Source organism: Amblyomma maculatum, chromosome 6, assembly GCF_055883805.1.
Source record: "Amblyomma maculatum isolate TAMU_Amacu chromosome 6, ASM5588380v1, whole genome shotgun sequence".
NCBI classification, from domain to species: Eukaryota; Metazoa; Arthropoda; class Arachnida; order Ixodida; family Ixodidae; genus Amblyomma; species Amblyomma maculatum.
The window spans coordinates 27,336,515-27,361,787 of record NC_139349.1 but is presented as its reverse complement, the minus strand read 5'-3'; the positions used below and the strand labels follow the sequence as shown (position 1 = coordinate 27,361,787).

Here is a 25,273-nt window from a genome sequence, read left to right as displayed (position 1 = left end):
TATTTTGACACAACCGCGTATATTTTATCAAGGCTATTTTCTTCCTCGTCTTCTCAGATATTTTTCAAGCTCACCGCAGCATAACTTTTCTCCTGTCGTCTTGTTATTCCATTCCTATATTACATGAGCAATCAGATTCTTTTGTTAGGAAGGAAACTTGCTGCCTGCGGAAGAGCTAAAGTCTCCAAACGTTTACTTTCAGTTTGTTACTAAAGAAAAAAAAAGAGTTGAATTAAAGTGCTGCTTTTTCTGCCCTTCCTGCTCTAATACACGAACTCAGGTAACCTAGTAATATTTCTTTTTATTTACGATAGGTGTCACTTAGCGTAACGCGATAACAGAGCTGGTCTTGTTATGAATTCTGACTGGAATTTTCGCAAAAAATGTGGCGATAAACTGCCACACAAGTCTGTACAACTGTAGGAAAATGCTGCACACATACCTGAAACTGAGCGTCACATCGGTTCGATTAGGACCCATGCAGTACAAGCGACTCTTGCGACACACGAAACACCGTGTCTTGCATTGCTGTACTTGATCAAAATGTTTCATTATTAATAAAAAAAATATTGAATTAGCAAGAAAAAACTTATGAGTCTCACCGAGAGGGTTGGACATGCATTCCTCGGTCTCGGCTTGTTAGCTGCGTAGCGTATTCTCTTTTCCTTGATCCGATACATTTTTTCTTGCCGAGTTGCCGAGATCGCGCATTTTCTGCGTTGTTCAAAATTCATTTTAGTGATATCTGCTCGCTTCGTATTTCTAAACCACGCAGAGCGATTCTAATCTTAAGCTCTGGAGAAAACATAGGAACGGGAATTGGTCCACATTTTTATGCGCTCTGAGCGGTTCTGTGACTGTAATGATGCAGATATCATATTTCTTTCCATGGAGTGGAGAGTAGAGGTCGACGAAAGCACGAAAAGAGATCTCGCGATTCCGGTTACACTGGCTTGGTGTCTGCGTTGCATCGTCACAACTGGGCTCTTGCAGATCGCCTCCGACGACCATCGCCGAAGATAAATTGACGTGAAACCTTTCGCAAATCTCTCTCTGCTCTGCATTGCCTAACACCAATCCACCTCCCCTATTTCAGTTTTATACATTCATGGCCTCAGGAAAATATGGATCGTTCTATGCTCGGTATTGTCTACGGCCAGTGAAATCTCTCTAATATTTAGAAGAGATAAATGTATAGAAAAGCTTTCTTGTATCTTTTTTTTTTTTTTTTTCGCGACACTAAATTGCACATCTTCGGTTTGAAACCAGTGAACGTTCTGCAGGCACAGAGTTGGCGAGTGCCATACCTCATTGGCGCTCTTTCACCGAAGTAGCGCCCCGCCGGGGTGGTGCAGTGGTAAGACGCCCGACTACTGTGCCGGAGTTCCCGGGATCGAATCCCGACCACGGCGGCTGCGTTTCGATGGAGGCGAAACGAAGTGGCGTCCGTGTGCTGTGCGATGTCAGCGCACGTTAAAGATCCCCAGGTGGTCGAAATTTCCGGAGTCCTCCACTACGGCGTCTCTCATAGCCTGAGTTGCTTTGGGACGTTAAACCCCACAAACCAAACCAAATCACCGAAGTAGCCGTTGCACCCTGAAAATCCGTCATCATCAAGAATCACATATACTGTGAGGTGCCTGCCATTTTGCAGGCTAGTTGGTCCCGCACCGCATTATCATGCGTTCAGCTTTGATAATCTTGAGTTCAGCATACTAGTCCTTCTCACTGGCGACTGCAACGTGAACAGTGGCAAAAGAACCGCGCATGAAGAATATGCCTTCATCAGCTGAGCTATGGGAAATCCTAAGCCCACGCGCGTAAGCCTCACGCTGTCCTACCAATGCGCGAGAGCGTTTAATGGGAGAGCTATAGCTGGAGCGCCACCTTTTTATTTTTTAGGTTTCCATTTATAGCATTGGCCGCGATGACAAACATAAAAACGTAGGAACCAGCCTTCTTTCCTTGCGCGTATTGCGTCCAAGGAAGTCGCATTTGAAGTCAGCACGTTTTCGTAGAAAGAAGCAATAGCAACATTTCATGTGTACAGTACCTTTTTTTTTTCTTTTAGCAACGTCGAGCCAAACGTGCTCTGCCTCAGTGTCGTAATCGAATAGAGGAATTTACTAGTGATCATAAGCGCTTAGCTACAACGGGCTGTCTTGTGAAACTGTCGATATGAATTTACTTTGAGACTTCTTAGTGCAGTGCATCCACGGGCGTAATGCTTGAGTGTCGTTATCGAACTTGATTACCAAGTGAAGATTTTGCAATGAAATATATGTCTTTATTCTACAACTGCTCGCGGAAGCATAACTCTAGCCAATTGGGCCGATACGCGAGTAAATCATATTGACTTCCTCGCAGAGGTTGAAACAAACAAGGATATATGTTGGCTTGACCTGTTTTCGACAGCGTTAAGTTAGCAACAAAGAGTTTAAAATGCAGGGCTGAAAATAAAATTAACTCATTGTTTCGTATATAATAATGAGCACTAGTACCGCATTTTATTCATTCGCAGAAGTCCTAAAAGGCTTTCACAGCAATGCATTCCGTTAGGAACCGTTCACAAAAATATCCCAAAAAAGCACGAAAAGATCAAGGAAAGGACTTTCAACAACCTTAGGTACTATTAGAGCATGATAAACTAGCCGCAGCCTAATAGTTAGAGCAAAAGAGAAAATAGAGCAGCTTGAAAATAGAAGTGAAAGTTTGTAGCAGCTTATTGCAAGGAGTCTCATCAATGTTTAAATTGACAAAAACGTACTTTTTCTGTGCGTTGCATTCAGAGACTAATACCAATGCAGAAGTTAACAGACGTTTATGAACTGGTAGAATATGAACTGGATTAAAGCCCACGGTCCTCAAGAAAAAAAATAGAAAAGAAGAGGAAATGGTACATTGTGACTATATCTTTTTACCTATCTCAACAAAGATAACACAGATTCGGCATGGCAACAACTCGCATTTTTCTTTCCAGTCAGACGTTGCTGTAAATGAAATAAACTTGACGTAAAGTATGTTTATGAAGCTGCTAAGATGCATGTTGAGCAATAATGTTTGGAATAAAACAAATGGCGATCTAAGTTTACACATTGAAACAGAACAATTAAAGGATGGGCAGTTTTTACTCTTGTGCGCATTCATGAGTAATAGCGCTGGGTTTGACTTGGTTTGGTTTTTCTTGGTCCATAGGGTTTTATATAACGAAGCTATTCAGGCTAAAAGGAAAGTCGTGGTGGAGGGATCCGGAAATCTCTATCACTTCGCTTTCTTTCCCGTTGTCTGTCATCCACTGGCCTCCATCAAAAATCGGCTGCCACGGCCAGGATATTTGCCACGTCACTGCGTTCCCAGTCGCGCGCCATAACCACTTTACCTCCGTAGCAACCCGCTGTATTTTTCCTTAACTGAACAAGACCTGCACCCGTAGCTTTGCTTGCTGAGAGTACAGCCAGCGCTGTGTTGTAAAATGACGCAATTGACAATTTCTTGTGAGCGGAGCATACTTTTTATGTAGCTCATATTGCCCATTCTCACACTCAAGCTTGTTTGCACGAAATGAGCGATAACACGAAAGTCCATCTTTATTATCTGAGTGTCACAGACTCAGACGTTCAAAGCAACGTACCCACGTACATATTTAAGGTGAAAGGAAGAAAAGGCGGTTAACCACAGCTCGACTGCTTGAAGTAGAATGTGGTGTTTGATAGCACGGTGCACATCAGAGAGAATAAACATGATATCACACACACGCACGCACACACAGACACACACACACACCTATACATACATACATATATATATATATATATATATATATATATATATATATATATATATATATATATATATATATATATATATATATATATATATATATATATATATATATATATATATATATATATATATATATATATATATATTGTTATCAACAGCCTTCCAATACTTATTGCACGACAAATGAAATGTGTCTACCATATCTGTCCAATTAGCCCGTCCTGTGTCATCTGCGCCTAATTCCGACAACCTTCTTACCCATCTATTCTCTCTCGCTGTCTGTCTCTCCCCTCTTTCTGTGTTTTTTTCTTATCCTCTTTTTTTATCCACCCAGCCTAAGTAGATTCTGCCGCCCCTCTTCATGCTTCTTATCCCTTGGAATGCAGTCTGTTACCCTTAGCGACCACCGGTTGTCTAATTGCCTTCCATTTACATATTCTGTCCACGCCTGTTTCTTCTTGATTTCGACGTGGACACAAGTAAATAATTTATGCCATGACCAATACTGCACTATTCCTGTCACTTAATGTTATCCCTTTCTTTTCCGTTTCATAACTCCCTCGATCATTTTCCTCCGTTTTAATGTAAATAAAGATTAAAAACACAGGATTGAGAAAACAATGACTTAAACAGTAACCAAACTGAACGCAGATGTAGCTCGCAAGTCTTCTTGATTTTTCGAAAAATATGACATATATGAAGAAAAAAAATGAAAAGAACCTTAGAGCTTAATCACGAACATGACGTAGAGTGAGAGAGATTATTGAAACGTTTCGAGGAACGTCTTAGAGGATACGGAAGAAGGCATTTATTTGGTCAAAGCAAAGGGTGATGCCTTAAAGGCCCCATTTCAGCCAATATTCATCAGTGTTCTCAATTGAGGTGCTCGCTTTTCTCTGGTGTTAGATTTTTGAATACGAAATTCAACGTTGTGAGAAGAGTGTGTCAGTAATCGGTATTCGTATTACCTACGCACTCGTACATCTAAATGATGATATCTACAGAAACAGCGGTGCTGAGGACGTTAAATGAAAATCATTAGCTATCGAATTTAATGCATACTTCTGTAATAGTTACTTTGAGTTCGTCATTATAGTGCTTCTGCATAATAAGTGGCAGTATTAAACACTGGGTTTACTTATATGAGAGTGGTTTCGAAAGTGCAGAATACGACTGCATTGCATAAAAAATGTGTTATCGTAGTGTTTAATGTTTGTATTGTCACAATGGCGAGGCCATAAAGAAACTGCAGAGTCATGCGATGCAGAACCTGAGTCTTATCAGGCGAGTACCCAAAAGACCGAGGGCTAAAAGCTAAATGCGTAATCAAACTAGTACAGGCGTACGTAATCAACCGGATAAGCTACGCAATGCTATACCTGAATCTTAAAACGGCGGAAAAGAAAACAATCGGTTCCCTAGTAAGGAAATGTGTCAAAAGAGCGCTCGGGCTACATACATGAACATCCATGAAAGAATGAGACGAACAGAGGCGCTCACGAACGCAGCATCCACGAAAGGATGCTGACTCTTAGAGTGCACAACACGTGGACAGAACTAGCGTAGGCCGTATTAACCTCTCAAATCGATAGACTCAGTACATGAAATACAGAATGAGCTATCCCGTTCAAAGCTGTAATAAATTCGAATAGGAGTGCCACACAAGAGGTAGACATAGACAAGGACATCAGAAAAAATCTGAGCCCCCCCCCCCCCCCCCCTTGCCTGTCGAAATACATGCATCCAGAACAAGTAAAAAAACAGCCGAGGCTCTAGAAATTACACCCGGAAAAACGCCGGAAGGCTAGGTAGCCTATGTGGACGCTGCTGGAGCTGGCGGCGACATCCCAGCGGCACCAGTCGTCAACGGCACCGAGGTAACACTGTGGCGGCCATCACCCAGCGCGAGTGGCGTGTAGACGCTGCCAAACAAGTTGCGATAGCGTTAGCTTGCGTAGGAACGGAAGCAAAACTAGTAGTAAGCGACCTGTAAACTGGCATCCAAAATTTAGCAAAGGGAGAAGGCCTCCAGCTAGAGCCAAAATGCTAGGGCAGAGAAAGTTTAACAAAAAATTGAAATAATATCGAGACCGGAGCACGCAGCCGTCACTCGGAATGAATCGGCCCACGGGTTGGCTCGAGATTTCGACCACCGAGCAAATAGGGGATACGATGACGACCGCGCGGAGCGCCTGCCAAAATATAGGGACATTACGCAGGAGTATGGAGTGGAATGCAGACCGCCTCATTCGCCGCTCCCCCCACACGCACACCAGAAGCAAAACTAGACAACAGACAGTCAATCGCGTGGAGACGGTTGCAAGTCTACTGATACCCGCACCCGGTTATGGCAAACCATATGTTCCACGAGGCCAGGAATGATGAATGCAAGCACTGCTATGAGGAAGGGACCATCGATCCCAGAATTTGAGAAAGTCCGCATAGAGCTCCCGGCAAATAGCACCACCCCGCTTTCCCGTAGTCCTGCGAGCCATGAAGGGGCAGGGGCACCGGCCATTTTCTGTCAGACATAACTGGTTTTCCATCCATTCAATCTCCGCTGTGCCCAAGGATGCGGGATCGAATCCCGGCTGCAGCGGCCGCTTTTTGATGAAGGTGAAAATAAGAAGACGAGTACTGTGTGATGTCAGTATATGTAAAATAACCCCAGTTGGTAGAAATTTCTCGAGCCCTCCACTACGGCGTCTCTCATAACCAAACCATTCATTCAAGAATTCGAGAGGGAAAACATAAAAACACACCTAACATTGCTCCTGCGAAGTACCACGATATTAGTTTGCATATAGTTGCATTCACAGAAACACAAAAAACAAAAATCGCTGACATCAAGTGCCGCATTCTGTAATGATTTTTTTTTTTGCACCTCCTTTTCTTGATCAGCAACTAGTCATGGTTGTCGGGTCTTATGTGGGGGCATATGCTAATGAGAAATGCACGTGAGTTCTACTTAAACCGAAGGCAGCGAAGAGAGCTATGGAGCGGAAAGTGATAGGCATAACGTTAAAAGACAAGCAGCGTGCAGTATAAGGACCAGAGAAAAAACTCTAGGCAATGATATTCTGGTGGAAATAAAAAGGAATATATGAGGCATGTGCGGGACATGCAATGAGAAGGGAGGACAATCGATGGTCGCAAGGATAACAAATTATTTAATTCTGGGTAAGAAAAGCGTAGCAGAGTTCGGCGGGTGGGTGAGATTAGGACGTCTGAGGGTGCCAGGAGGATGCAGCCACCACAGAAACGATTTAATGAAAGGGGAATAAGAGAGGCCTTTGTCCTGCGATGGTTTTAGTACGGCTGATGGTGGTGGTGAAAGGAAAGAGCAGCAAAGGTCTCAGTTATTGTTTAACACATACTCTTACGATCACTGGTATACATTTGGAAGTACATTCGTAGTTGGTTCAAATCCCTATCACTAACAAGTTGCCAACTTGACTAGTAGATGGATGCAAAATGGGAAAGGAAGTAGTATGGCAGCACTCAGATCCCTGCCTAGACATAAAATTATGCGCGAATGTGTACATATATATATATATATTATTTTTGTTTATTTATTTATTTCCCACACGTTTCCGAGTCTTTGAAATCTCTCGCACAAAAGGCTACGGCGACGGCTTGTAGGCCAATCTAGACCTGTATGATATTGCGTAAAATAAACTAGAGAGGGATTTTTTATACGTATTGCACAATTTAGATGTTCTAGGTCTCCTTTTGGTGTGACCATGCATGGTGCAGCCTTCTGGTGTTTTTATTATTGCTCGAGAGCCTACTTCGAGGCGCTATACTGCATCGCAAGACTGAAGGCAAAGCAGAAATGAAAGCATAGCGAGAGCAAGGGCAGTTAATGAGGTTGTAGTAAGTCGTAACTAGTAATCAGTGACGTTAGCTGTTCGTACGATAAACTCACGGGACAAAAATAAAATAATTAAAAACGTAAAATAGAGATTATGAAATTATACAAAAAGAATAAAATGCTAAACACACTGTAGAGGCCGGAAAAGCAACAAAACGCAAATTTTCCTGATAGTAAGAAGAAAATTCGCTTTACATTACATTTTCGCACAAAAAGAGACTTGAGTGCACCTCCAAAAAGCTGCACATGTGCATTTTATGCGGTGAAAAGACGGCGAAAGAATAGGCAAGCACTATCTTCCTACACAGGTAAGAATTCACCATCGAGTACCAGAGGTTCGCGCGAAGCGTGGCGATGCATGTCGCAGACAGGCACCATAATGCGCCATAAGGACTCACTAGTAAATGGACAGCTTAGCAGAGAACTAATGCGTTCTTTCTTTTCTGTGTATCCTGTGCTACGAAGTATCTGCAAAATGGTGCTGAACCGCGGCGCTTAGGCACTCGTCGACAGTTTCTCAAGATAGCTCCTCTCTTTCGACCCTTTTATTATTTTTTTTAACCTAGACCTTTGTCTTTATATATATATATATATATATATATATATATATATATATATATATATATATATATATATATATATATATATATATATATATATATATATATATATATATATATATATATCAGCAGTGGGTCGCACAGTAACCAGACAAGGGGTGTGCCGCCGTTATTCGTCGGGTTGGCGCAGCTCTGCTCTAGACGGGAAAAGTTTTTTTTTTTTTTTTTTTTTTAAGGGGGGGGGGGGGGGAGAGATCTCTTTTCGTCTGACCTCATTTGGCGTCCCGTCAGCTGGTTTTGGCAGCAGTGCTGTTTCTTTCACCCTTCCGTGCGCTAATGGCACTGGCTGCCGATAGTCTCCCACAAGATGTTTATACCCTTGCACAATAGAGATGTGCATATCGCGCGGCGCAGCTAAATTTACGTCACAGTTATAGCACAGAACACTATAAAAGACCTTTTCTCAATTTTTATTCTCTGCCAATATTATGCTAAGAATACTATCATGCGTAGCAAGTACCATCCGTCAAGTTTCAACCCTCCATTAAATTTATCCACTGGAGCACAGCAGAACGTACAGTGTCGCGGTATCTCCCAAAACATTTTTACAGTAGCCGTTAGCGTAACGGTGACTGTCATCATCTGCAGTCAATATCGCTCTAAGGCACATTTTCAGTGGAGGAAATCTGGAAAGTTGAACAATCCGAAAATTATATTTGGAAGGAACTTTTGCTGTTTGGTTCCTCGTTTACGGCCTGCAGCGCTTTGCACATAAAAGAGACCCCGAGAAGATTCCTTCAGGCCTTCTAGGTCATAACAAGTTAAGGATACCCTTAACAACGCCATTATTTGCGCGATGAAAACATCAATACCTAATTCCTCAAGATTAAAGAGTATGAAGTTATGAAGTTCTACAGCACAGACAAGACCACAAATGTTTTGCAAGAAGGACAGCGATCAAAATGAAATAGGGAAATAATACTGATGTTCTTGCCCAAAAATGAGAAATTGCTACACGAGGACGACAAGGAACGATAACGCTGCGTAGCTTAATCAGATCAGTTAGGAACAGTCCGTTGTGTATGGAACGCACTGACTGCGTCGGGCTATGCTTCCTTTATTATAAATGTAAGTTGTCAAAACTTTTACTTACCTAGTGTGTAACGAGACAGTTTGTCTAGGATAATTTCTGTCGCAGATGAAGGCTCAAAGCCAAGGAATATCTGAGGATCCCGTCCTAGCGGCTTTGTTTTAGTGCGAAAGCATCAAACACAGTCGAACCCCCACCAAGAATGACCTCGAGGTTGGTTTTGGCCAAACTAGCAGAACAGCAGTTTACCAATAGACAATCTAACTATTGCATGAAGTATTCCTTCACTCCAAAGGACACCTTGGTAGACAATGTCCACCATGGTGACCTTTGCTATTCGACCTTTGATCTCTGAATAAAAATTTTACTGCTAGTATCTGACTGACGTTAGCAGTTCGACGGTTTAGCTACAACGCATGCTTTCGCATGGTTGTACTCGCTTTCATTATGGTAAAAATCTACCACATTTTTGCTTAGCATTGTCCCTGATTAAAATGAGTGTTCACTTTTCCGCAATTCTTTCCAGCAAATGCGGGCTTGAAAATCTGCTGAGCTGAAAATTCAATAATTTCCGAGATGTTTGTAATGCGAGTTCTTGTCATGCAACTGCAGGATACAGAAAACAAAAATAACTATGAAAAAACGCCTTACGAATAATCTAAATGTTTTAATTAGAAAATCAGATGAACCATTTTTTGTTCACTCCAAAAGGTTGTTTGAGTGAACGTTTCTCGTCAAGCACAGACATAAAAAGGTAATATAAATATAGTACAGATATTCAGTTAGGCGAGTTGGAAACTTTGCATTGGCTGATGAAGAAAGGGATGGCGGCGAAAGGAAAAAAGTAACTGTGGTGCACAAAGTGGGGGATAAGCAAAAAAAGGGCACGCTGCAGTACCTCCAGCCTTGTTCCCGTGAAAAACGCAAGGTGGTAGTCCTAAACTACGCTAGAGCGTTTCTTTATGGTCCGAATTCGTTCAATTAGAGTTTGGCAGGGCTCTAATGGGAGCAGAAAAATAAAGAAAAGCGCGGGTGCCCACAGCATAGGGCGTTAAACAATGCACGAAAAAGCTTGCATTCGGGAGCACTCGTACGTTTCTTGTGGAACAACTATAAGACAGCGAAAGAAGCTGAACGGAGGATGAAACCAACTTAAAGAGTATCGGTTATTATAAAAATAATATAAATAAAGAAATTGGCGATATGTGCAGAAGGGCAGCTTCGTCAGGCGCAAGCTCCGAGCGGCACTTGTGTAATCCCGAGGCGGAAAGGAGGCGGACAAATTCGACCTATGAGTGGGCCACGATTCGAGGATGAAAAAAAATGGAAAACATTTTATTCACTTGCTCACACAGCACGCAGGCAGAGGATGAAAAAAATAGCAGATGGAAGCTGGAGAAAGTAGGTTACTATAAGGAAGGGGCAGGGAAAGAGGTGTAGAGGGTATTGAGGCACATTTCAGATATGCGCCTGACACTGCTTATTTATCGCCCCGCTCGGGTAACAATCTGATCATGGCCTAAGCGACTGTCACGGACGAAGAATTTATGTGACCGAATTCCTAGCTCATTTCCTTGTCATCTGGTTATGTATACCCGGAATCTCTCACAGGCCCTGACTTTGGCAAATAGCTTCGACGCTTTGCAACAGCCATAAAAAGACGCGCGAAAAAGAAAAATGAAGTAGACTCTCTGAAAACTAAACCAACAGAATGTCTCGCGAACGAAAGAATTGGCACAAAGGGTGAACGCGATTGCTCCTGCTTCTTCTTCCTGCGTTTCGGTAGTTTTTTCGAAGGATTTTGTGTGGCCAGATCTGCCTTATGGTAATTTTAGATAGACGTGAGCCTGAAATGTGCGACGTAGGTTTTAAGCTGCGAGCTTTGTGCGTGCAGCCCCTCAGAACCTAATCCGATTAGAACAGGATTTACGAATCACATAGGACACATTAAATACGCGAGTAAGCGCATCGGAGAGTACTCAATTGATGTTGACGAAACTGGTACCGTGAGCTTACTGTGTTAGATATTTGTGCTTTCTATACAGTGAACCATTCTTTCGCTTGACACAGCCGTCTTACGTCAGAGGGTGTGCAGAGACTAGCATTAAGTGTCAGACATCTTTTAGGGCTCACATTTAATTCTATTTAAAAAAAAGACAATCCGATATTGAAGAGAAAGAAAGGAAGTCACCGAAAAAATTTTGTACCGGCTAACAATGGAGACACAGAACCACATAGAGCTTTCCATTATAAGCGTCGCTGGAAGTCGTTTTAAAGAAACTTGGCGGTAAGTTTGCAAATACTTTGGAGATATTTTTCGAGCAATGCCTCGTCTGCTGTGTAAGCATTAGAACTAACAAGATGTTGTTGCGTCTGTGCTCCGCGAGTATTTACTCGGCTGCAAAAAAAAAAAAAAAAAAAAAAAAGAAATCTTAAAAGACATATATCCGGAACTAACAGCTATGAACTGGAAATATATAAATGAAAAGTGAAATCTACATTCTGATCAATAAAGACTTTTAGCTTGGAATCATGCCTTCATGCAACGTTCTGTGCTTGCTATTTTAAAGTAGAAATTTCTTCACCATGACGTTAATTCCGGCCGCTTTAATAGAAGAAATTGGGATGGTGATGCAACCATTTTAAGTGAAAATGCCAGTTTTACTGGGAGGTATATGTATACGATTGGCTTGTTAGATGATTCTTACGCTTCGACAAGACTGTGAAATGGCATTCAGGAGAAAAACGGTTCAAAACAGAACCCAATATAAAATCAGAAGTGGTTTCATATCAGACTCCACAAAAATGCCAACCTTATGCTACAAACAAATGCTGCACATATGTTCGAGAAAATACTATAATTTGTGGATATTCTGTCGCTCTGATATTAGGCATGCTACCACCACCTTAAACAACCGGGATAGTCGATATACAAAGTTATACAGAATAATTCGCAGTTTGCGGGGAAAGGTAGATCAACAAATAAAATGAAACGACGTTCTTGCAAAGCGTTTGTAGCTGGACGCTAATGCCGGGTTCATATCTTACTGAAAATGTCTGTTTTTTGGCAGTTGTCCTAGCAGATTAAGGCCGATACTGGCTCTGAAGGATAATTCGCAGTTTGCGGGGAAAGGTAGATCAACAAATAAAATGAAACGACGTTCTTGCAAAGCGTTTGTAGCTGGACGCTAATGCCGGGTTCATATCTTACTGAAAATGTCTGTTTTTTGGCAGTTGTCCTAGCAGATTAAGGCCGATACTGGCTCTGAAGGAAGCGCTTTTGTTTGTCGTAAGTACAACAAAAAGTAAGTACAAATACTTGCACAATACGGTCGGCTCCTGTGCTTCGTTCAAGTTGCTCTTTCTTCATGCGGATTACTTTAGGCGAATATTAAGCAGTGTTAGCACGGACAGTCTCCATCATCTTTGCTAGAGTGAGGGCTTAGGCGGAGTACTTTCCCGCATAAATGTTCACAGCGCATCGGAGCTTTTACATTCCTGATGAAGCGTCTGGTCGGACGCAGAGAAACACCGAGATACAAATAAGGCAGGTACAAATACTTTGTTCATTAAGCATGGGATGCTGTCTAACTTTTCTGCTCAATTTATGTTTCGTGATACACATTGCACACTGATAAGCGCTCTGCAAAAGATCGGCACAGATCTGGAAACCGATGACCATGAGTGATATTGTGCATATTTTTTCGGTACGTAGCCATTCTTTGCCCGCAAAACAAAATAACATATAAGGGTCATGAGCTCTTGAACCTTCACACTTATTGGTAGTTTCTTGTGATTTAGGTAATCCGACATTGGAAACCCGGAGAATACACCGCTACTTTTAGCACGTTGATTCTGCTCAATTATCGTACGCAGACGCTTTGAAACATGTTCGCAGCCTTAATAGCTCACCAGCGGCATTACATTATCCATGCTGTCGTGATCGTTTATAATGCGAAGTACAAAAGGCACGCTAGCACGAAGACCGAATTTGGTCTCATTAACTGCTTTGGCATAATGCGTGCTGGTAAATTACTCACTGAGGCTTTCATAGCGCCCCTGGCTAACAGCGACGAACGAAGCACTGGTTTCCCATGCCGATAATAGGACAAGCAATAAAAATGCATCATGGGGTGCTTTATCCTTGCTATCTGCATGGCTTCTGCTTACAGAATGCATTGAAAAGCTATTTTACTACTGTTTGCCCACTTCGTTTTTCTATTGATGCATATGCAAAACGTCCTTCGACGGTAGCTCAACTGAAGCAGCCTAACACTTGTAATGTTGACGAGGAGATTTCGTCGGGAATATCTAAGAGCCTTTACAACACATTTGGCGAGGCGCCGAAAAATGAGGCACAATTAGGCATTAATGCTGTTGCGACCAGATCAGGTACTTTGATGTCCATTTGGTGTAAATCAGTGTTACTAGCTAATTTCGGGTTCTAAAATGATTTAGTGAGTGGAATAAAAAGTCGTGTTTCTGCACAAATCCCTACTGCTTGAACTCCTTCAATCTCTGCATCGAAGTTATCAAAGACCACCAAGCAGTAGGAGTTTGAGCAGAAATATGCCACAACTTTTTTAAAGCAGCCTGGACTATGGAGTAGAGAAGCATACCCCCAAAGCTTAATCCGACACCAGGAGTGTCGTGTAATGATGATAATGAAACCTCCGTAAAACGGCCTGTTCCTCCAAAAAAAGATTCATTGGCTAGATATATAAATTTTACTTCACCAGAAGACACCCGGTAATTGCAAATGCTTAAATTAGTGATGCACGCAGCAAAAAACGAAAAATAGGACAATGATATGAGGGAGAACTCAACATGGTGAATGTAACAAAATTGTTGAGGGAAAGTAAAGAAAAAACGTTTTATTAGCCTGGTTTATGTGCTGAAAGCTGTAAAGTGCCCATGTGAGCTATGAAGGTATTGAATCTTCACGCAGCAGAAAAAGAATACACGCGCAGCGAGACAGGCGAAGAAAATATAAGAAAGGGTACAGAAGGCTCCAAGTAGAAAAAATGCCGGTAGTCTTCGCATTGTTAAGCGCAGAGTCGAATAAAACCTGTGTGGATCCTCTCGATCTCATTTGTTTAAAACCACCCGGCCGTTAACAAGTACATAACGCTGACACGTGCGCAGATTTGTCTCTGCAGCACTCGTTATGAGCTGACTTCGCAGCCGCTGCCATCTTGCATGTGTAGCGAGCGTGTTGCGAAAGTCCGCGTCAAAGTCACCCGTCCCCTCGGAGCTGCGCCAATTTGCTGGATCGATGCGCGAACTTCTGCGTCACCGCCTCAGAAAACGCTCGGCTCCGGAACGAAGCGCTGGCCTTTAGCACTAATTACTGTTCTGGCAACGGCGCCGAAGTTCAAATACGCCGAAACCGTGCTCATTATTTGCGGGCAGGCGTCTATTTCTGTCGCTCTAATATCGCGCACCGCTAACCGGAGTAGAGTGAGCAAAGGAGCTTCAGTTTCCTGCGAACAGAGTACGTGTGCTCGTATTGTCAGGACGAATAAATTATTCCCCTCATTCGCGAAACTAATTCTGGCGCTTTTAATGAAGAGTATAAAACTCTTACTTTCTTAGATGGCAGTACCGTATTGAACCATGTAAAACGTGCATATTGTTTCGATGAAAATAGGTGATTCGTGTACAAAGTGAAACTGGCCTGCAGCAGGCCATCACCATTGCTATAATGCGGAATGCGGGATGCGGGTGCAGCAGCTCACATATGCTGTTACCTCATTTGGGCTACCAGTTGTAACAAAATTATAATATCTAATTATAGTTGACAAAAACTTGAATAATTTTTGTTAATGTGTAAGGTTTGATCTGAATAAGCGTGACTTCGGACGCGGACAATGGAAGCGGACGAAGGTATTGAAAGCGGGCGAAGCACGGTGGATTTTTTGTGGGAGCGGGCATTGCAAACCATGTTTTTAGCCAGACTACACATATTACTTGTTGCAACCCAACAAACCATCACTTTTCTCGGCTCCGCACGTGCGCTAAATGTACCAATATATAGATAGATAGGAAGACGGACGAAAGGCAGGGATGTTAACAGAGTAAGCGCTGAGTACAATAAAGGTATTGATTGGCCTGTTGCTACGACATCCTCACCACACGAGTCTCCCGATCGTCCCCATTACCTACGCGTAGTCACCTACGTTCTGCGACTGCTCGAGAGCATGATGCTGTCACTAACGTCTGCTAGCTGTGAACGCAGTATTTTGGTTTCTTTATTATACAGAAGTACAACAAGAATCACAGACTTCCACACCTGGCTCATGCATAGTCACACTGCGCTGTCGCTCATAAAGAAATTGGTTTATACAAGAAAGGCACAGTCTCTCTCACACTTTCTCCGTGAACAACTGAACTGACCGGGAAGTGGGGAAGGCGGGAAGACGGGAGTGAAAGCGGAAAGAAAAAAAATGCCGTATTGAAGGGCTACGTTGTATTTTAGACACCCTGGGGATCTTTAACTCACGTACTTTGGCATTGCACAGCATGCCTTTCCATTTCGCCTCCATCAAAACGCAGCCGCCGACGGTAGCGTTCAAACCCGGATACTCCGGTTCATTAGCTGGGCCCCTTAAGCACTGAGCCACCGCCACCGCGCACCATTCATGCAATATATTACCTTTCCCGGAGAAACATGATCAAATAAAGGCAGCCAGTCAGGGGGTTGATATTTCACGGTACACACCCCCGGACTAAAGCACACTGCTTTCTGAACATAGATATCGTTGAACATCGAGGATCCACTTGTCGATCACTCTGATCACCCGTGCGTTTAAGTGCCATTTTATAGGGGTGTGCATCTTATCAATTTCAGTGATTTTACATTGGGCGCAGAAGACACAAGTATCTCATTACCGCTGAGGGTGTGTTAATTAGTCCTTATGCTTTGTGATCGGTTACTCCTAAGGTTCTAAGTCAAATAATTAGCCGATCTTTGCCTCAATTCCTAACTTAAAATCCTAATTTCGAACCAAATACGAAATAAAACGTGTCCTAGCCCAGATGCTTTGCATTTTGCCAGACTTTATATCTATCGGTTGTAATCATTATTCTCTGTCGATGATCACAAAAAAAAAAATAAAACACAAACTTCGATGATAAACGAAAAAAACACAGGCTTTGGGGGGCCACATAAGCTCCCTCTTTAAGGGTATAATAAGCACCATTAATGGCTCCCGTTTGACTGTTCCCCTTGTTGGTCATCTCTCGTGTCAATTCACTCTGGAGCTCGTTGATCAAAGATCTGTTTTTGTCTCTACTACCCCACACATACTTATAATACATTCATAGGATACCCAATTTTGTTCAAGACTTCCCGACTTGATATGAATCCCCCTTAAACTAGACCATACGAATGTGCTTGCGTTGCTAGCGGCAGCATGTCTAGCTTTCTGTCGATGCGTAGTGGAAAGCTCAATTCTAACCTCGCCCAGTCACCTCAAAAGGCGAGGCCTGAGTTGACTGCTACAGTGAAATCAGCCATGCCATGCAATCTCGCGAAGTCGCACCAGCCGATGACCAGTCAGCGCATGGCCAAATCACTTGCCAACTACCACCACACAGTCATTCTCGTTTTTTTTTTTTTCAATCGCAAAGCAAACGTTGACGCCGAATATGCTGTATAACCACGTCTTAAAGACTGCCGCGTTAAACTCAAATAACTGAAGACTTCCAAGTCCATGCACTACTGTATTTATTCGCGACTACTCAATGATTTCGCGTGGCTTTGCAGCACCATGGCTGCGAAGTTCCAGTTCCACAAAACTGGCTACCCCATGCACCCCTTCAGAGACGGATAATTTCATGCAGATCGCCCCAGATTGGACTGTTATTCATGTTGCTTCCCTACACATACGCAAAGCATCCTAGGTACCAATACGACTGCATACCAGAGCACAGATCCGCGCTAAGCTACGGCGTGACCACATGACCAAGAAATAAATTTTGACGCAGGCGCGTCCTGTTGTCCCCAGTGCTATGGCGGTGACTCTGGACCGCGAACCTAGCCCACCATGTCGGATTCGATCCATAGCATCCACATCGCGACCTACTTGCATCGGGCGTGGTAGCATTATCAGTACTCCACTCTTCAAACCCCGTCTTGAAAATACGAAGGCCATCTCTGTCAAGAAACGCTCTGGTGGAGTACAGAGAACATTTTTTCTAATAAATAGCTTGGATGGCGTCAATTAGTAGTACGGTTTGTCTTCATGCATACATATTTTAAGGCGAAAGCCTTACTAGGCTGCGTCGGCAACGTCGCGTGTACAGAACGTGTCCGCAGCCATTGGCACGTTTTTAGACGAGTTAGAACAACGAATTGTTGTGATTCATAGAGGATGGTGTGAGGATGCATATATCAATAGATCTGTTTTTTAATTAGAGCCAAAAATGTAACTGCAACATCAATCAGGCGTCTAAATAGCCATACGAGTAATATCGACGTCCAAGGGATATGTCGTCACACCGACCGGAATTTAATGTGTTTCTGACTAATTGAGCCAAATAAATGTGTAATATTCATGAGAGGTGTATAATGAATATCACTAAATCAAGTAAAAATATAATTAGGGCATAAAAGAGCGAGAAAAATTCCCAGAGCTCTACAGGATCGTCATTGCAATTATAGAACGCCGGTGAACTTTGACGCGTTCAACATGCGCTGGTTGTGTTCGACAAGCAGCGCGCGATGTACCGGGTGTAGCAGCATGCTCAGGATTTAGCATTTCTCCACTGCAGGTTGTGCAGTGCTCTCGGAATTTTATTAATGTTAGCATGTGTATACTTCCTGTAATGATATTGATAAACACCACTCATCGCACAGTTATCCTTCCCCATTAAACGTGGCTGATAATAGTTTGATAATACCATACCTCTAATGTTCTAGTTGTGAATAAGTAGAGCATTAAACATTAAGAATAAATGGTGAAGAAAAAACGGATTTGAAAGACAATTATTTTTATGAGTATGATGTTTTGTAGTGTAAACGCAAGCAGTGTTGCCCGAATATCAGCGGAACATAAATAGCCCTTTTGTTGAGAGACATGAAATGCGATAATTGCTGAAGGTGTTAATATTGATTTCTCTCTACATCCTCCCTTGCGTCACTACTCAGATAAGCAGCCCCATCTCATTCTGTTTCTTCGAAGGGCAGCTAGAACTAAAACAGATGAACAAATCAAGGCTTCCATATTCCTAAAAATGGAGAGGTACGAAAGAAAAAGCATGCTTGCACTTAGGCAAGTTAAAAGAGGGGGAAAGTGGGGTATCGTAAACAATTGAACCTTTATGTGGACAACGACAGATAGAGCCAACTTTGCAAGCTGATTTAATCGACACTGGGATTTGCACTGAAAGATCGCGGGAGAGTGTGAGGCGCCTCTCTCAGGTGCACACATTAAGAAAGCTGGGTGGCAGAGCCGTGGGACGTTGGTACCTAGGTTTACCTGTGAGTGTCCAGCACCAAATTTCGCAGCGGCCACCTTACGCGGACGAGGCCGGCGCTCAAGTCACTCGACGATCCGTCAGTGTCGGCTCTTTCGCCTCCCCCCCCCCCCCTCCCCCCATCCCCCTCTTTCTTTCTTTCTTTCTTTGTTCTACCTTCTCTTCTCTAAAGAGAGAGATGTTGACTGTCCTCTGTTCATTTTTCGCCCTGTCAAGCGAGGCGGGAGCGTTGCGAACAACTTGAAACTTGCTAAGAAGAACGACGCTCTTTAATGCGCTCTAATGCGTCTTTCCCCCTGCTGCTAATAAATGAAGGAGCTCAGTTTCTGAAAAGCAAAGTTGTGAGTCAAAGTAATGCTCACTATGTCCTGACTTGGTAGTTAATGCTGATGATGGGAAACCTCGACTGATCGGATTGTCGCTAAATTCATTCGGTGAACATCGGACGCATACTTATTATTTCTGCTTCGGTTTTGCGTGCGTTATTAATCCAAGGTGGCTCATTAAGCAGGGGGGCTTTGCTAGTCACGTTGTAAAGCAAAGTAGGACCACTCATTCTAACAATTTATTTCATTAATTGATCTTTTTTTTGGCAAGAACCAAACAGGTTTTCTTTCTGGCTGCGTGTCTAGAGTGACTTAAAAAGAAAATATATGTTTGAGCGAAATAAGTGAAATGGGAGCCGTATGAAGCCATCTGACTCAACTAGGGATAAGTTTAATGCTTGCTTGAGGTGAAGTAGAAGTGATATTTGATATTCTGGAAGTATACAACGCAAGTGGCAATTTTAGGTACGCACCGTGACGTAGGGAAAGCTTGCTCATAGAAACTAATACGTTCCGTAGTTAGCGTCTTCAGCGTACCAAAAACAATGTTTCGCTAATAATCAGAAGCCACAGAAACAAAAAATAAAACACTGAAGCACTCGCTACAAGGTTGTAATTGGCAAACAATTTTTTATTTTCCTTGACGAAAATAAGAATAAGTTTGTTTCCTTTCTTCAGCTATAGTGTCATGCCCATATTTTTAGATAACTTAATGGAAAATAACTTTTATCTCAACCTCCCCATAAAAGGCCCGCCTCCAATATTGCCCAGTTTTATTTACCTAATGAGCTGAATAATTGATAGGCTCATTCTTTCATTCATTTTAGTTACCCCTAATTCGATATACACGTAATTATTCGTGATTTCTTTTTACAAATATACACGCAATCACAGCCGTTCATTGTGGCACTGAATACTGCTTGTCCAAATAAATCTCTTGCGTACAGCATGTATTGTTTGTACACCTAGCACTCTGTCGTTGATTAAGTGCGCAGACGCGTCATAGTAAAAGAAATGCTCAGTCTGATGCAAAGCGGCCTAGATGGGAGGCGGTAAGAGCTGTGCCTCCAACCCATGGCGACAGAGGAGGCCTACATTGCCTTCCGGGCATGCCTAGTCAATAGCAGCGCGGTCCTCTCAGCATCGAATCGAACGGGACTAAGCTGAAGCGCATAGGAACACGAGAGGGAACGAAGTGACCGATGGAGAGGAAAGACAGAAAAAGCACGGGGAGGAGGGTGTGGGAGTTGAGGACGTAGGCTGCCGAGGCACGGTGCACTTGAGCCAGTCGCAGAGATCGATTAGATTGGAGAGGGCTACGGATAACCTGACTTCGGTCTGAAGCAGTTCAGGCTAGCCATAGCCCAAGTCAATCCACCCGATGAATTTGTCTCGACGGCTGCTCCTGCGATCATTGCGCGCTGATGCTTGGAGACCAAGTGAGCAGGGAGAGAGGAAGAATAAGGAGCAGGAGAGGGCAGGGGGAGGGGGGGGGGGTAAGAGCAACTGCTGCCCGCTCTTGTGCAACGTAGATGAACGGAGGGTGCTGGAGAACTCATACAAAAAAAAAAGTAATAACAGGCGGCCTAGGCGCTGAGAAGGATGTAAAAGGGATTAGATGTGACATGCAGGAAGTATCAGTTTCGTGTTTAAATTTTTTTTTGTTCGCATTTCACCGCGCACTTTATGGCAGTGTGAAAACAAGCAATAAGAAAAGTGCGTCATAAACGTTTGCTGCACTTTCTAGAGTGGTTAAGAAAAGAAAAATATCTTCATAACAAGAAAGGTTTTTATTCAGTCTAAGCACTTATTCAGAATTTCTATGTTTACAGTAATAGGGTATCAGTAGCAAAATGTGCTTATCCCCCTAAGACTAACCAAGTGAAATTCTTATTTTTTCAACACTTTCAACCCATGGTAGTCTTATTTACTAAACGAATTGCGCCAATTTGTTTCACTGGCATGAACAGGATGAGACCGGCAGCATACGTGGCTAGACGTTACTGTTTTCAGACTTCTTAAATTTATTTTCGGTGGCGCGACAGAGCGTCGGCCAGAAACCAAGGAGCGTTTCAAAACATAAAAGAAATTAAGGAATCCACAAAGCGCTGCTTGATGTGAGTCGCCCACCTACTAATTAAAATCAAAGTAATCGGTTTAAATGTTGAAATGTTGGTGTGTGCATTCCTTAGCTATTTTTTTACTTTTCTTTCCAAATTATCAAGATTGATATCAACAAAAATATTGAAAGCCTTACTTTAATTTCATAATCAAAATTCTTTAGCGTGATCTATTTAATATAGCTCTTGAGATCTGCTTGATAATGCAAGCGCGATTTCCTTCAACTATACGTTGCCTTCAGTTCCTTTCAAGGAAGGGGCAAATCCTTTCCGCGTTACAATAACTACTTGTATTTTACAGCAATGTTTAGCTTATAGGTGCCCCAATTTCTTCTCAGTTGAATAAGTAGCAATCTTGCAGTACACGTCTCAAACAGGGGCGATTGTTTGTTCTCGCTATCTTTTTTCGTTTACTTTTTTTTTTACTGAAACAGCGGCTGCCTTCTCACTCCGAATAGAAAAACCAAACCGAAAATTGATGGATGGAAAAGTATATATCTTTTCCTTTTATTCCCTAGGAATCAGTATCTATGATTCTTCATTTTCAGATCAATGTTGTACTAAACCGAGAAGTGGCAGATCACGCAGAAGGTTTCAACTACTTCCGAAGTTAATTTATAGGCGTCAATAAATAAATGATTTTTACAGCCTGTTTGTTCGACATACTTTGATCATTGTGCTGCCTCCGCGCTTAGGAAATCAATGTACATTAGGAACGTTGCAGTCAGCAACTATCATGCTTATATGAAAATCTGTACTCACCTGCTGAAGAGGGTCTTTACTCGACTTGAGCCTTAGGTTGGAGAATGGTACCCACTTCAGCGCATGCAGACGTTTCTAAAGAAGAAACCGAATGTCCAGTTAAGACTAAAATCTTCCAGCTTATCATAGCAAGACACTTTCTTCACAGCATCACTGCAGTACATCAAGCGCGGACATACATCGGCCTCTCTAACTTAGTGAGGCAAACAGAAAAGAAAAGCCCATACTGTAACTGGGCTGTGATTTTTTCTCCCTTCTGATCACAAGATGGCTTTTGCTGAAGCTCCTGCACAATCGGCAAATATTCATTGCCTTTGTTGACTTTCAATTTGTTGCAAGAATCATAGTACTCCGTATTTGACTGAGCGTAATATTCTAGGAGGCACCTCAAACGCGACAATTGCAATAACGCGACAGCCTTTGTGGTTAGTTTTAATCTAGCGTTTATTTGACAAAACTGCTTTTAGACACATTTTAATATAATTTCTTTACTAGTCTTGCTGTTGGCATCGCAAGGTAGAGTTACAGGCGCTATTCTAAAAAAAAAATTCGCATGGTCATTGCGATCGAAAAATCAAAGATATGACTGGCAGTCAATAGTTGCCAGGTGACATGGCAGTGTACAAACTAAACGTTGTGTTGCCTCACGTCGAAGCCACATAACTGTGTTAGTAATATTCGTAATGACCATTGACGGGAGGCGGAAACTCATATGCATAAAGAAATATTGTAAAAGATTAAGGTTTCCGAGCAGTCGTCTGTCCGACGCTTTTCTCAAAGATAAAAGAAGCGTATTTCATTTTTTATTGGCGCAAGTGTGTTGAGTGTGACTTATGGTAAAAATTACGAAAAAAATTTAGACCGTCACTTTCTGCTTATGTTAATGATCCCCTTAAGAACAGATAAAATATTTGCATCCTACAAACGTTTACATCTGGGCAATCCGCATGCAGCATATGCTGATCAGCCTGAGCTCTCTCTCTTCTTTTTTAGAACGATAGTTTTTTAGAACTTAATGTAGAAACCCTGGGATCGTTCCGGTACCTCCGGACGACCTTCAAGCTCAGCGAAGGCTAAATTGGGACTTCGCTTGCCTAGCAACAAGTCTCGCCTTGTATAGCGTGCTATAATTTATTAGAGCATGATCGTATGACCGTTTATGAGCTATGACTGATTCTCCAGTTTACTAATTACGCATAGTGATTTACCAAAGGTAATTAGGTAACCAAAATTAAGAACTGAGCTTTACGCTACATTATCAAGTCATATGTCGTTGTAGATAATGTCGAGTATGAGTGCGCTGAAATATTTGTAATTATCAATTAACCACGTTAACTAGTTAACTGTGAATAAATTTGAACTTACTCTAAAACGTTAGACAATATATTGCTGAAAAGGTTTCGACGAGTAGTAACCAATCATATATACAAGCGTACAACTTTCTCTCCATATTGGGTGTAAACAGGGTCGAAATATATGATGCATTTGTTCAATCCAAGAATAGGGTAATATTATTTAAAAACTATGATGGCTGCGTCAACACTGTTTTTACAAGTGGACACGGTGACAAGACAGAAGCTATGTACAGTCGTGCGTGTAAATGAAGAGACAGCGCGAAAAGCTTTATTGACTATCTTACTTGATGAAGGTGTGTGCCCGATGAAAGTGCTTGCGCAACGAAATACACATGTCAATACGCATATAAAAAACAGCATATATAAAAGCTCGTATGGAACTCAGTCAACTCGTATGGTCATTCTACTGTGGAACCTGACTGAATATGATGCAGCAGAAATAAAAGGTGAAACATTTGTGGAACTTTACGGCCCAAGATTATGTTGCCGTCAACTTCCAAGCAAATCATACATATTTTAAATTTTTTTCAGAATTAGCATCGTGGTTCGAGATATTAAATGTGAACCCCTTTATTTTCAAAGTTTCCTGAGAAGGCTTTGAAGCCATTTGAAGCCAAATATTTAAGATAGTTTTTTGTGGTACAGAAGTGGTCAACATGTGAATATTAAAATCACCAGCAGACACCAAGTAATTGCCAGTTTCAGCCGTAAATGACAGCAGCTGTTCATAAAAAGAAAACACCTAAAGTTTTCCATTTGGGGGCCTGTAGCAGACAGAAAACGTGTGCTCATTCACACGAACTATTACTATTTCAAAACCTTTACAAAAAACACAGAAGTCAGGAAGCAACTCACATTTTACACGTTCTCTAAGCAAAAGCAAAACACCACCGCCGCAGCGGTTCGTTCGGTTAAAGCAAAACGACTGATAAGGTCTAAACTTCGGCATATCGCTATCATCTTTGCATTTTAAAACGCTTAATGGTCTATACAACTCAACGAGCGTTCGAAAGTGGATCTCAGACGCTCTATATTTGGAACAATATTACCAATCCCGAAATTTTAATATTATGACCTTCTTCGAAATTTTTAGCTTGGAATTTTTTTATGCATCGTTGCTCCCTAAATATAAAAACATACATGATTGATAATTATAAATTTGAATATTAAATTGTTGCATTCAATCTGCACACTGTCGTACGTACCTAATGTGCTTCTTCGCACAGTCTGGATAAACACATAAAGCAAAGACAGTTGCTGAAGTAATAATCTGTAAAAAGATATCGCCGGATAATTCTTTGACAATTAACAGCGCACATGTACATAGCAATGCACATTCATTTCGCATTGAGCTCTCTGCTAAGTGCCAGACCGAAATCAGAAACTAAATTATTTTCGTCTGTGGACATGTTTTCTCACAAGACGGGAACGAACTCCTGCCACTCCGGAGTCGTGCGCTAAGCCCGGATCAATTCATTCGTCCTTGCCAAGAACACATGTCGACTGAACGCTCTCAGAGGAACAATGCGTCGACGAGCATTTCTCTTGAGACGTTTCACGTCCGTGCCACTCGGCGTCATAAATCCGCTGGGCGTGTCTCTAACGGATCCAGACATCGCGACCGATTTTCACCTTGTCTCATAAGCGCTTTTCAATTTCTTTTTTTTTTTTTTTCAGTCAGCCACAGGCCACAAGGACAATTTTTCATGCGGCACAAGACCATGGGTTTTTTAACTTGCACGCCAAAAGCTTTACAGATATCTCAAGGCAAATAGTGAGTAATGCTGGCAGAGATGCTTGTGACGTTACGCGTTTTTCTCGACAGAGGCGAAGTTTAAAGGTCGAAGAAATTTCTTTAGAAGAAATTTTCTTTAGACTGTATATTTTCTCCTTGGACAATGCTACTAAAAAAAACTGGCAACT

At 42.2% G+C, this 25,273-nt stretch overlaps 1 protein-coding gene across 4 annotated transcripts in view; it reads right to left on the bottom strand.

The window, feature by feature from the left end:
• Positions 1-25,273, bottom strand: part of SPR (G protein-coupled sex peptide receptor) — a 200,345-nt gene that overhangs the window by 93,973 nt on the left and 81,099 nt on the right. For all 4 annotated transcript variants that reach the window (XM_084606245.1, XM_084606246.1, XM_084606248.1 and 1 more), the window contains exon 2: positions 21,996-22,070. The gene's annotated coding sequence lies outside the window, so the exon portion shown is untranslated. The remainder of the gene's footprint in view (positions 1-21,995; positions 22,071-25,273) is intronic.